Source organism: Rhincodon typus, chromosome 7 (assembly GCF_021869965.1).
Source record: "Rhincodon typus isolate 14 chromosome 7, sRhiTyp1.1, whole genome shotgun sequence".
Taxonomy (NCBI): domain Eukaryota; kingdom Metazoa; phylum Chordata; class Chondrichthyes; order Orectolobiformes; family Rhincodontidae; genus Rhincodon; species Rhincodon typus.
Genome location: NC_063338.1, coordinates 52,991,561 through 53,003,280, shown reverse-complemented (window position 1 = coordinate 53,003,280; position 11,720 = coordinate 52,991,561). Strand labels below are relative to the sequence as shown.

General features: G+C 41.2%; 1 non-coding gene across 1 annotated transcript; it reads right to left on the bottom strand.

Annotated features, from left to right (window-relative positions):
- Positions 1-10,648: 10,648 nt before the first annotated feature.
- trnaf-aaa lies at positions 10,649-10,730 on the bottom strand. Its single transcript has one exon. It is a non-coding gene; the product is annotated as a tRNA-Phe (tRNA).
- Positions 10,731-11,720: the final 990 nt, after the last annotated feature.

Below are 11,720 nucleotides of genomic sequence, written 5' to 3'. Positions count from 1 at the left end.
CATTTCAAAGAATATACATATGTAAAAAAAAAAAAAAAAAAAAAATATCTGATACAGTAGTTGAAGGGTAGTAGTTCTTTTGCAGTTTTACAGGATTGAAAAGGATACATAAAGGCAGTTCATTTAGTCCTGCTGACCTGAAATAGTTTCCGCACACCACCCTGTCCCTCTGTCCTCGAAAAAATGACATAAAAAAGTTAACAGATGCCAAGAGATCTTCTCTGACAGGCAATCCCACAGCCAACAAGTTACCTTGCTACTGGCCAAAAAGGACGTAGGCCTATCTAGAGATAATTCTTTGTCAGCATTTCTGGCAATAAATTAACAATTTTATATTAGTTTTAGTCCTTTTATTTACAGAAATGTGTACTTTTTATTTTTTTGATATGTTAGAAACTTATTTGAGAATGACATCTAAGCTAATGTAAAGAAGGGAGATGGAGGCAAAAATAAAAATCAAATTATTGGAGAGATTTGATTTTGTGGTACTTCGATTAAGGAAAGAACTAAGGGTTTGGTTTCTGCTGGTCCCTCATTAAAAGTTGTTTTAAATTTATTTCTGATGTGTTTGCATTTAGTTAGTAGACATTTGGCTATAGCTGAATTAAATAATTGTTTCTTTGAGCCAATTGTGTTTTATTACTCAAACATATGTATATTCTTTGAAATGTGTCATCTTGATTTTATTAGCCACATGCTTAACAAGAGTCTGGTATGTGGGAAAGTGAGAATCATGAAAATGACTGGCATCTGCCTTAATGTACCCTCACAGCCTCAACTACTAGTATATGCTTTGCAAACACATCAAAGCAGACATTGGCCTGACAACAGGCCAACCCTCTGCTCAAAAGCAGACTACGCACACCTCTGATTGGATGTTGTTTCATAGCTGGAGGCAACAGATACTGGTGCTCCCCAGGGCCAACAAAATATATTAGAGTCTGTGCAATGGAAAGAAACTGGATGAAGGCATTTACTCATTTATGAAAAGTAAGAAAACAACTGGAAGACTGTATATGAATGTACACTCTGTAGGTGGAGCCAGAGAGCTACAGCTTCCATTTTGAAGAGACCTATGAGCATAAATGAAATGCAACTATGAGCTAGAAGGATTAATTGCAGGTAAATTAGCCTCTTACTGGTGAACTTTTCTGAAGAACAGTCACATTGGCCTTGAACAGCCACAGCTTTGTTTCTTTCTCCACATATGCTACCAGTCCTGTTGAATTTCACAAACACTTTCTGTTTTTATTTCAAATCTCCAGCACCCAATGTACTTTACTTTTAATTGTGAATAGGAGGCTATGAAATATAATTTGAAGCTCCTATTTTCAATGTGTGCACCAAGTTAACAAAAACAATGTTCCAATGCAGAGATAGTAGGAACTGCAGATGCTGGAGAATCCGAGACAATAAGGTGCAGGGCTGGATGAACACAGCAGGCCAAGCAGCATCATAGGAGCAGAGAGGCTGACGTTTCGGGCCTAGACCCTTCATCAGAAAAGGGGGAGGGGAAGGGCGTTCTGAAATAAATAGGGAGAGAGTGGGAGGCGGATAGAAGATGGAACGAGGAGAGGATAGGTGGAGAAGAAACAAACAGGTCAAAGAGGCGGGGATGGAGCCAGTAAAAGTGAGTGTAGGTGGGGAGTTAGGGAGGGGATAGGTCAGTCCAGGGAGGACGGACAGGTCAAGGGGGTGGGATGAGGTTAGTCGGTAGGAGATGGGGGTGGGACTTGAGGTGGGAAGAGGGGATAGGTGGGAGGAAGAACAGGTTAGGGAGGCAGGGACGAGCTGGACTGGTTTTGGGATGCGGTAGCGGGAGGGGAGATTTTGAAGCTTATGAAATCCACATTGATACCATTGGGCTGCAGGGTTCCCAAGTGGAATATGAGTTGCTGTTCCTGCAACATCTCATCCCAAAACCAGTCCAGCTCGTCCCCGCCACCCTAACCTGTTCTTCCTCCCACCTATCCCCTCCTCCCACCTCAAGCCGCACCCCCATCTCCTACCTACTAACCTCATCCCACCCCCTTGACCTGTCCGTCCTCCCTGGACTGACCTATCCCCTCCCTAACTCCCCACCTACACTCACCTTTACTGGCTCCATCCCCGCCTCTTCGACCTGTTTGTTTCCTCTCCACCCATCCTCTCCTCTATCCATCTTCTATCCGCCTCCCACTCTCTCCCTATTTATTTCAGAACGCCCTTCCCCTCCCCCTTTTCTGATGAAGGGTCTAGGCCCGAAACGTCAGCCTTTCTGCTCCTATGATGCTGCTTGGCCTGCTGTGTTCATCTAGCCCTGCACCTTGTTGTTTCCAATGCAGATACGTTGTTTTAGTGATGAGAGTTCTTTTGGTTAACTTTAGCCTAGCAGACACTTTGTACAGGATTGTCAAACTTAAATATTAATTCGGTTCTAAACTCCACAGTATTTCAAGCATTTTCTGTTTTTACTTCAAATTTCCAGTATCTGCAGTAATTTGTTTTTGCTTGATAGAGAATTATAGACTCCGAGAGCAAGGCTGGCACAGTGGGAGAGATCCAGTTAGAGTGACAACTCATCTAAATTTGTATCGGATAGACTGGTTTGAAGCTGGTCTGTTCCCTGTTCAGCAGTGAATGCTCTGGGTTGCATTTTTCATTTTCTGGCAGTGTTTTCTTGAATGAAATTCATGGTGTCCAGTCCACAATGCCCCATGTTGACTTCTTTCACACTATCTCCAGCTCTTCATCTCTTCATAATGCGACTGTTCAATTTGATGCCTGTCTCAAAAAATCTTGTAGCAGGAGAGTCAGAATTGTCCACTGCTGCCGGAACTTCATAATGTTCCTGATGCTGATGCCATGTTTAAATCCCAGCTCCACTGCACTTCAGCTGCTAAAAGCCAGGAAGTGCTTCCCACTTTGACGTGTTCTAGCATTATCATCAAGAAAATGGTCCAGAAAGACAGGTCCTTGTGTTTCCAATAGGGTACATGCTGAAAGGTTGGTGGACAGCGCTGGTATCGTGCTGACCAGCAATAGAGGCAGCTGGATCAGATAGTGTCCTTGGTTGAACGCAAAACTCAGTAGCATAGGAAGAAGATTCAAAGATGTTCTTTAATTTGCAAGAGTAAGTACCACTACTTTCTCTCAGCTACCTCATAGCCACAGAGCCAATAACCACTGCACATGCCTCTTACCAACACTCATGGACTACAATTCTCACTATTAATGGATCATGTCTGTTCAATAATTCTCATTCACTTTATCCTCCCAAATTATCAACCCTTCCTGCCCCCAGCACATCTAGCTCATTCACTGGGCACAGTTTATCACCTGTCCTACTCCTGCCTCACCACTAGCAGCTCTTTTATTCAGTGTCATCATACTCAGTCCCTCCCATTGTCTTATTACAGGAAAAGTTGGTCCAACCTTGGTCTGAATTCTCCACAGCATCCCGATCGATGTACCTGTAATCCCCGAACTGGCTGCACCTGACCTACAGAACTAACATGGCCAGTCCTGGGACTGGATTCAGGGGACTTGCTTGACTGACTATGGGCAACCCCTGACTGATTGCAGTCGTTCTTGACTCCACTAATGACTATTCCCCTTTGACTTTCAGACATGGTTGAGACACATGCAGTGTGTTTGCCTCGTATGCTTCTGGTACATGCTATAGGTGTGACAATGATGTGACATAGTGACATACAGAAACATGTTCACCTCCTTGACTTTTCAGTGCTCCAAACGGTGACAAGCTGCTGCCTCTGCCTTTGTGCTAAAAAGCAATGCAGACCAGATGCTGGCAGTCTCTAAATCAGCATAAAATAAGTGAGTGCTAAGAGATAAAATTAAGAGCAATAAGGTGGCACAATGGCTCAGTGATTAGCACTGCTGCCTCACTGTTCTAGGAAACTAGGTTCGATTCCACCTTCGGGTGACTGTCTGTGTGGAGGTGTGCGGGCTGGGTGGATTGGCCATGCTAAATTGCCTGTAGTGTTCAGGGAATGTGTAGATTAGGTGTGTTACGGGGATGGGTCTGGGTGGGATGTTTTGAGGGTTGGTGTGGACTTGTTGAGCCGAAGGGCCTGTTTCTACACTGTAGGGATTCTATGATGAAGATGCATCCATTATACGTGTATGAGATTTGCCCCAACAGGCAAGGTGATCTGGCAGAAGCATTCAAGATGTAATTGTCCCCAAAGTGAAGTCCAAAAGACAGGAGTGATGTGTGAGTTGGTCCAAAAGTTATGATGATGTGGTGAGGCTGGTGCTTTGCTGATACCAATTTATGTGGATGAAGTGAGGAGAGGATGGTGTCCATGGAGCATGCAAGGACACTTGGACGAAGGCCCTGAGAACCAAACAGTGAGCTACTGCAGGCGTGTGACTGGTCTGATTTTCATACCAGCAATTGGCACTGTCTAATTTCTCAGGGAAGGAGAAGGGTTTGGAACTTCATAAAAATGATGTAAGCTTGGTTAATCATTTGCAAATGCATGGAAATGAAGTAGTCTCCCATGGGAACATCAAATCTTTTTCTTGATGTTGTGAATCCAATTTTTTAAGTCTGATTTTTCCATTTTTGCCATTTTTTCAAAACTTTCTCACTATTGCCCACATCACTCAAAGGAACAGAAATTCCAACCCACATGTCTGGTGTTTTTAGTTGGAGCTAATTACAATTTGATGAAAATAATATCTCTAATAGTCTATGGGTTAGAATTAATAATTGGGAAAGACAGAAATTGAACTGAGTGAGTTCTGATTATTTATTTGTTGGGTCTGGAGCTTCAGGCTGTCACAAACGCAATTTTTTCAATGCAGTTGGCCCAATAGTCATTTGGCTCACAAGGTGCACAATAATGACCCCAGAGTCATAGAGTCATGAAGTCATAGAGATGTACAGCATAGAGATAGATGTTTGGCCCAACTTGTCCATGCCGATCAGATATCATAAATTAATCTAACCCCAATTTCCAGCATTTGGCCCATATCCCTCTAAACCCTTTTTATATTCATATACACATCCAGGTGCCTTTTAAATGTTGTAATTGTACCAGCCTCCACCACTTCCACTGGTAGTTCATTCCATACATGAACCACCCTCTGCATGAAAAAGTTCCCCTTAGATCCTTTTTAAATCTTTCCCCTCTCACCTTAAACCTATGCCCTCTAGTTTTGGACTCCCCTACCCAGGGGAAAAGACCTTCACTATTCACCCTATCCATGCCCCTCATGATTTCATAAAATTCTATAAGATCACCCCTCAGTCTCTGATGCTCCAGGGAAAATAGCCCCAGCCTATTCAACCTCTCCCTATAGCTCAAACCCTCCAACACTGGCAACATCCTTGTAAATCTTTTCTGAACCCTTTCAAGTTTCACAACATCTTTCCTGTAGTAGGGAGACCAGAATTAAATACAGTATTCCAAAAGTGGCCAAACTAATATCCTGCGCCAATGCAACATGGCGTCCTGACTTCTATACTCAATGCACTGACTAATAAAGGCAAGCGTACCAAATGCCTTCTTCAATATCCTGTCTACCTGTGACTCCACTGAACTCCAAGGTCTGTTTGTTCAGCAACACTCCCCAGGACCTTACCACCAAGTGTCTAAGTCCTGGCCTGATTTGCCTTTCCAAAGTACAACACCTCACATTTATCTAAGTTAAACTCCATCTGCCACTCGGCGGCCCATCTGATCAAGGTTCCTTTGTATTTTGAAGTAACCTTCTTCGCTGTCCATTACAACACCAATTTTGGTGTAAATTTCAAACTTACTAATCATACCTCCTGTATTCAGATCCAAATTGTTTATATAAATGACAAAATTCAGTGGACCCAGCACTGATCCTTGTGGGTCATCACTGGTCACAGGCCTCCAGTGCAAAACACAACGCTACCCCACCATCCTCTGTCCCCTTCCTTTGAGCCAGTTCTGTATTCAAATGATTAGTTCTCCCTGTATTCCATGTGATCTAACCTTGTTAACCAGTCTACCATGCGGAACCTTGTTGAACACCTTACTTAAGTCATATAGACCACATCCACCGCTCTGTCTTCATCAATCCTCTTCATCACTTCTTCAAAAACTCAATCAAATTAGTGAGATATAGTTTCCCATGCACAAAGCCATATTGACTATCCCTAATTAGTCCTTGCCTTTCCAAATATGTGTAAATCATATTTTAGGTGAGATTTTGGTTGAGAATTTATTTTTCCCTTATATAACAAATGAGGAAACAAAAGGGAAACATTTTGAGAGGTGACCCTCTGGTCTCTCGTTTGTGCTCTTTCAATTGTGTCCAATCTTGGGCTAGATCTTACACTTCGTAGTCCCATAGACAGTAAGACTCTGGTCAAGAGTGGCCAGTGTACCAGTTTTATATTAGACAGTTCATTTCTTGAGTTCTGTTAACGGTCAGCTCTTTTCAACAACAACAGCATGTAAGTGGTTTTAAAATATTCACTTGAAACTTTGTTTCGACACTAGCTTGGCAATCAGACATGTGATCTCATGGTCTGGGTATCAAGTGCATGTGAATCAACAATGACTACGTCAGTAAATGCTGTCTGTGTGCAATCTTGGGAATAGCATATCTTGGCAAAATATGTTTTCTGGCTAGGATTATATAATAGGGTGCTAAAACTGAAATTGCTGGGAAATCACAGTAGGTCTGGCAGCATCTGTGGAGAGAAATCAGAGTTAACATTTCAGATCCAGTGATGCTTCTTCAGAACGTTCTGAAGAAGGGTCACTGGAACCAAAAGGTTAAATCTGATTTGGCTCCACAGATGCTGCCAGAACTGCTGTGATTTCCCAGCAATTTCAGCTTTTGTTTCAGATTTCCAGCATCCACAGTTTTTTATTGTATAATAGGTTAGCTTATCTAAATTCCATATTAATCATGTATTTCCAAAAAATGCAACTTTTTTTGTGTTTTTTCATGGGATATGGGTATTGTTAAGCAATGCCAACATTTATTGCAAATCTTCATTTGCCAATCAGAATGTTGGAAATGTGCCACCTTCTTAAACTGCTGCTATCTTTACCTATCCTGTATATGTACATCCACAGTTAAGGAGGCAATTCCTGGAGTTTGATCCAATGACAGCAAACTTCCAGCACTGTGGTTCGAAGTCAGGATAGTACAAGGTGGATGGGGAACTTCCAGATGTTAGTGTTTGCTTATGTCTTCTGCCTTTGTCCTTCAAAGTGGTACAGGTTGAAGGCTTGGAAAATGCTGTTGAAGGAGGCTCGGTGAGTTATGACAGTGCATCTTGGTACGGTATACATTGCTCCCAACATACACTGGGAAAAACAGTAAATGACCAGGAACTTTGACTCAGGTGTCCCTTACTTAGTAAGGATATAGGTTCCCTATACAATAAAAGGTGACATGCAGGCTTTCAAAGTCGTCACGCCAGTCAGAGGCTTTCTATTTTACACTTGATGGTAGCAAATATTTAAAAAAAATTACGTTGGAAAATATAGAAAGCAGTCAGGCCATTCACTATTTTAGTGGAGAAGTTGATCTCCTCTACAGGGTAAGCTTTGGCTGTATTCCCACTCAGGCAGGTAGAGTAAGCTTGTAGGTCTAGCATACAGACACGTTGGCCTGCTGCTTGCTGTCCATCTCTGGGAAACTAAACTGCCTCTGGAATGTCAGGAAACTGGAGGCTGACTGAAAATTTTCTACTTAATCTCCTTTATATATCCTTCAGATGGTTCTTCATGAACTTAATTGCCAAACTGCCTTGAGAGAGTGGATAGCCTTGTCAGGCACTGAACCTGTCAATGTGTGAAATAAATACACCATTGACCTCATGATCTTTGGGTCCTGTTCACCTCAATTTCTGATCTCAGCAGGACTTGGAAATTCAGCTCAGATTTTGTGTTACATAATGTCATATATCTTTCTACCAGAAAAATCTGGAATTATTTCATGAGAAAAAGCAGCTGTAGAAAAATATGATATTCCAAATAAACCAAGATCAATAAAGCTTTGCCTACAGTGTTTAGTTATTTATAAACACCAGTGACACTTTCTCATCGAACTGTGGTTCTTATCAACTTCAAAACTGAATTTGTAGTACAAGTCTCACCAGCTATTGACATTTTTATTTTAAAACAACACCTTCTTAGGCACCAGTTCATTCTTAGCATAAAGTTGGCTTAATTAGTTAAGGGTGCTGAGTTATGGATTTATTTTTCCTTATGAATGTCTCTTTAGAAGCATTTTACGACACGTGATCCTAAATCAAAGTACTGAATTTAAAAAAAAAATTCTGTTGTTTTATAGAGCATTATAGGGCATTAGGGGAGGCAACGGCCTAGTGGTATTATCGCTGGACTGTTAATCCAGAGACCCAGATAATGTTGTGGGGACCCAGGTTTGATTCATGCCATGGCAGAAGGTGGAATTTGAATTCAATAAATATCTGGAATTAACAGTTTAATGATGACCGTGAATCCATTGTCAATTGTCGGAAAAACCCATCTGGTTCACTAATGTCCTTTAGGGAAGGAAACTGCCATCCTTACCTGGTCTGGCCGACATGTGACCTCAGACCCACAGCAATGTAGTTGACTCTTAACTGCCCTCTGGGCAATTAGGGATGGGCAATAAATACTGCCTAGACAGTGATGCCCTCATCCCGTGAATGGATAAAGAAAAAAAATGTCACAGATCATCTCGTTGAATCAAAAATTTATACTTTTTTTCTTTAACGTCTTACCAGATTTTATTCCCATTGTTATTAAAATAACACCTTTAGCTCTTTGACAACATGAAGCATTTGCATATATCTTTTTTCTTAAATGAGATCTCGAGAACCTTTTAACCTATGAGTAAACCCTTTGACTTATTTCCAAAATAATTTTCTTTAAATGTACTGAGTAATGACAGAACAAAGATAATTGATCACATCTTCCCCTTCCAACTTGGAAAGAAAGGAAGACACAGAGAAATATTAAATATGCATTTATTATGTAATGTTCATCAACTGTATGCATCCCATAGGGTTTTGCAGCCAACAAAGTACTAATGAAGTTAGGCTACTATTGTAGGAAATCAATCTACACTTAACATTGTCATATAACCAGCGAAAAAATATGATCAGAGAAGTTAGTCAGTTGAGAGATGAATATTGGCTGGGACCATGGGGTAAATACTGGGGTCTACTTCAAACGTTACCATGGGATTGCTTACTCTGCCTGGGAGGGGAGTTGGGCCTCAATTTAATGCTTCATTCAAACAATACAAGAACCTGGAGGGCTTAAACCTTCTGAATTGAAGGTTAGAATGCTCCCCATGAGTGAAAACTGACTGTTGTTCTCTTTTGCTCATTGTATTGGCTCAAAAATCCTTGTTCCAATCTCCAAATAATCACAGCGCAAACTGGAAGAACAACATCTCATCTTCGGACTAGGCACTTCACAGCCTTCTGGACTTAATATTGAGTGCAGCACCTTAAAATAGTGAACCAACATCTATTCCTTCTCTTCCTTTTAGCTTTACTTGTTACACTCTCCATCACTGTGTCCTCTCTCCTCTAAAGCCAAACCTTCTATGGCAAACAAATTCACCTCCTGACTCCCAAAGCTTTTCAACATTTATAAGGTGCAAATCAGGAGAACTATGAAATTCTCTCCATTTGCCTGGATGACAGTGACTCCAACAAAGCCCATGAAGCCCAACACTATCCAGAACAAAACTGCCTTCTTGATTGGTACCCCATTCATCACCTCAAAAATTTTTCCACAAAGATGCAATGTGCTTCACAAGATGCAGACTTTCCGAACAGCAGCACCCAGCTCTGAGCTCTTGTACCATCGCTTACAAGGTACACTTCAAGTTATAACCATCTTAAATGGACATATTTTGCTCTTCCTTCATCATTATTGCATCAAAATCCTGTAACTCCCTACCCATTAGGGGAATACCTTCATTACATGGTATACAGTATTTCTATGATGGAATGCAATCCTATTGTGATTTCTGGGACTGTTTGGGATGGAAATCTATTGACCTCAGAGAACTTTCACCCAAAGAAAATAAATCAATGGACATCATTACTTTCTTTCTGAATGCCTTTTCGTCAATTAATTTTTAGCTGTCTTTTCAATTTCTACAAAATATTATTTTGAATTTATGCATGAAAATTGGACATAGATAAAATCCCTACAGTGTGGAAACAGGCCCTTTGGCCCAACAAGTCCACACCGACCCTTAGAGCATCCCACCCAGACCCATCCCCCTATAATTTAACATGGCCAATCCACCTAACCTGAACATCTTTGGACTGTGGAAGGAAACCAGAGCATCCGGAGGAAACCCACACAGACACAGGGAGAATGTGCAAACTCCACACAGACAGTTGCCGGGGGGTAGAATTGAACCTGGGTCCCTGGCGCTGTGAGACAGCAGTGCTAACCACTGAGTCACCGTGCCACCTTGAAAGCCTACTGCACCTGGTATTTCTGGGAGGTCTCCCATCCAATACTAACCAGGCTTAAGTCTGCTTAGCTTCCAAGATCAGATGTTTTCAGGCTAGTATGGCCTCAGGCTTAAAATATGGGCTCATGAGAGGGGCTTTCACCAATTTGGGTGATGACTCATCCCAAGAATGTCATTTAAAATCTGCTAGTTGAGGAAACATAGTCAGCAGGATACAAACCTGCGCAGGGAAACCCCAATAGATTTTTAATCCATTGCCTTAACCACTCGGCCACGACTACAGAGGCCCTATGTTGGTGTTGCTTATGTTGGTCAGTTTTATTTAATCAAGGTACAATATCCACCAAAATAATAAGACTTGGGTTCAAGTATTTTTCTGTTTGATTGTGGTTTTAATTAATGGAGCTTTTATTACTAAATAAAAAGTGCATAATATACATTGCTGATGTGCACATAATCTCTTTACTCTTGCTAATGCATGTGTACTCTGTGGGAACATTAACATTGTATGGAGAAGGGATCTGTCTGCCACCATTGTCAACTTGACCAATAAATATAAACAGTGCAAGCCAGTAGAATAAGGCAAACTCATCTGATCATAAGCAATTGTAACAGAGTCCATTATGGAAAAGAGCAAATTGCATCCAAATGCATTCTAGGTGGAGTGCAGAAACGAGACTCGTAGCAGAGAGAGAGGCGGGCCTGGTAATTCTCATTATGTAAGCTAACATTCTTGGAAATCACTCCGATGAATTCAAAGTACTATTTGCAACTGATGTGCAACACTTAGAATCGGCATTAAAATGCGATGTGCCACATTCTAAACTTTAGTGAAACAAGGAAACTGCAAAGAATGGTGCCAGATGTTTGTTAACATACAGGGAAAGTACAATATTATTTGTAAGGCATTTCCTCAAAAAGATTGGCTGATATAGCCAAAACATATCCAATCTGTGATTTTCATTGGACAACGTTGTCTTGTCTGGATTTAATTTGAAATTAAGTGACTCTAAAGCAGATCTTACTTTCCTGTAAAATTAGCATTTTTGAATAGAAGGGTTTTTGGCCAAAATGTCTAAATGCATAAGAACGGATTCTACTGCCAATAAAGTGTCCCCAGACATAAGGAGTGGCTGAAATCCAGTGTGTGGCTGATGTAATGCAGCACTACAATACATTATGTGGCATTCTTTCTCCAGGCAATTTCTTCCTGACATTGTTAAGAATATCAGTAGTCTAAAAGAGAGCCAACAATGCTGAGTTAATAAGAC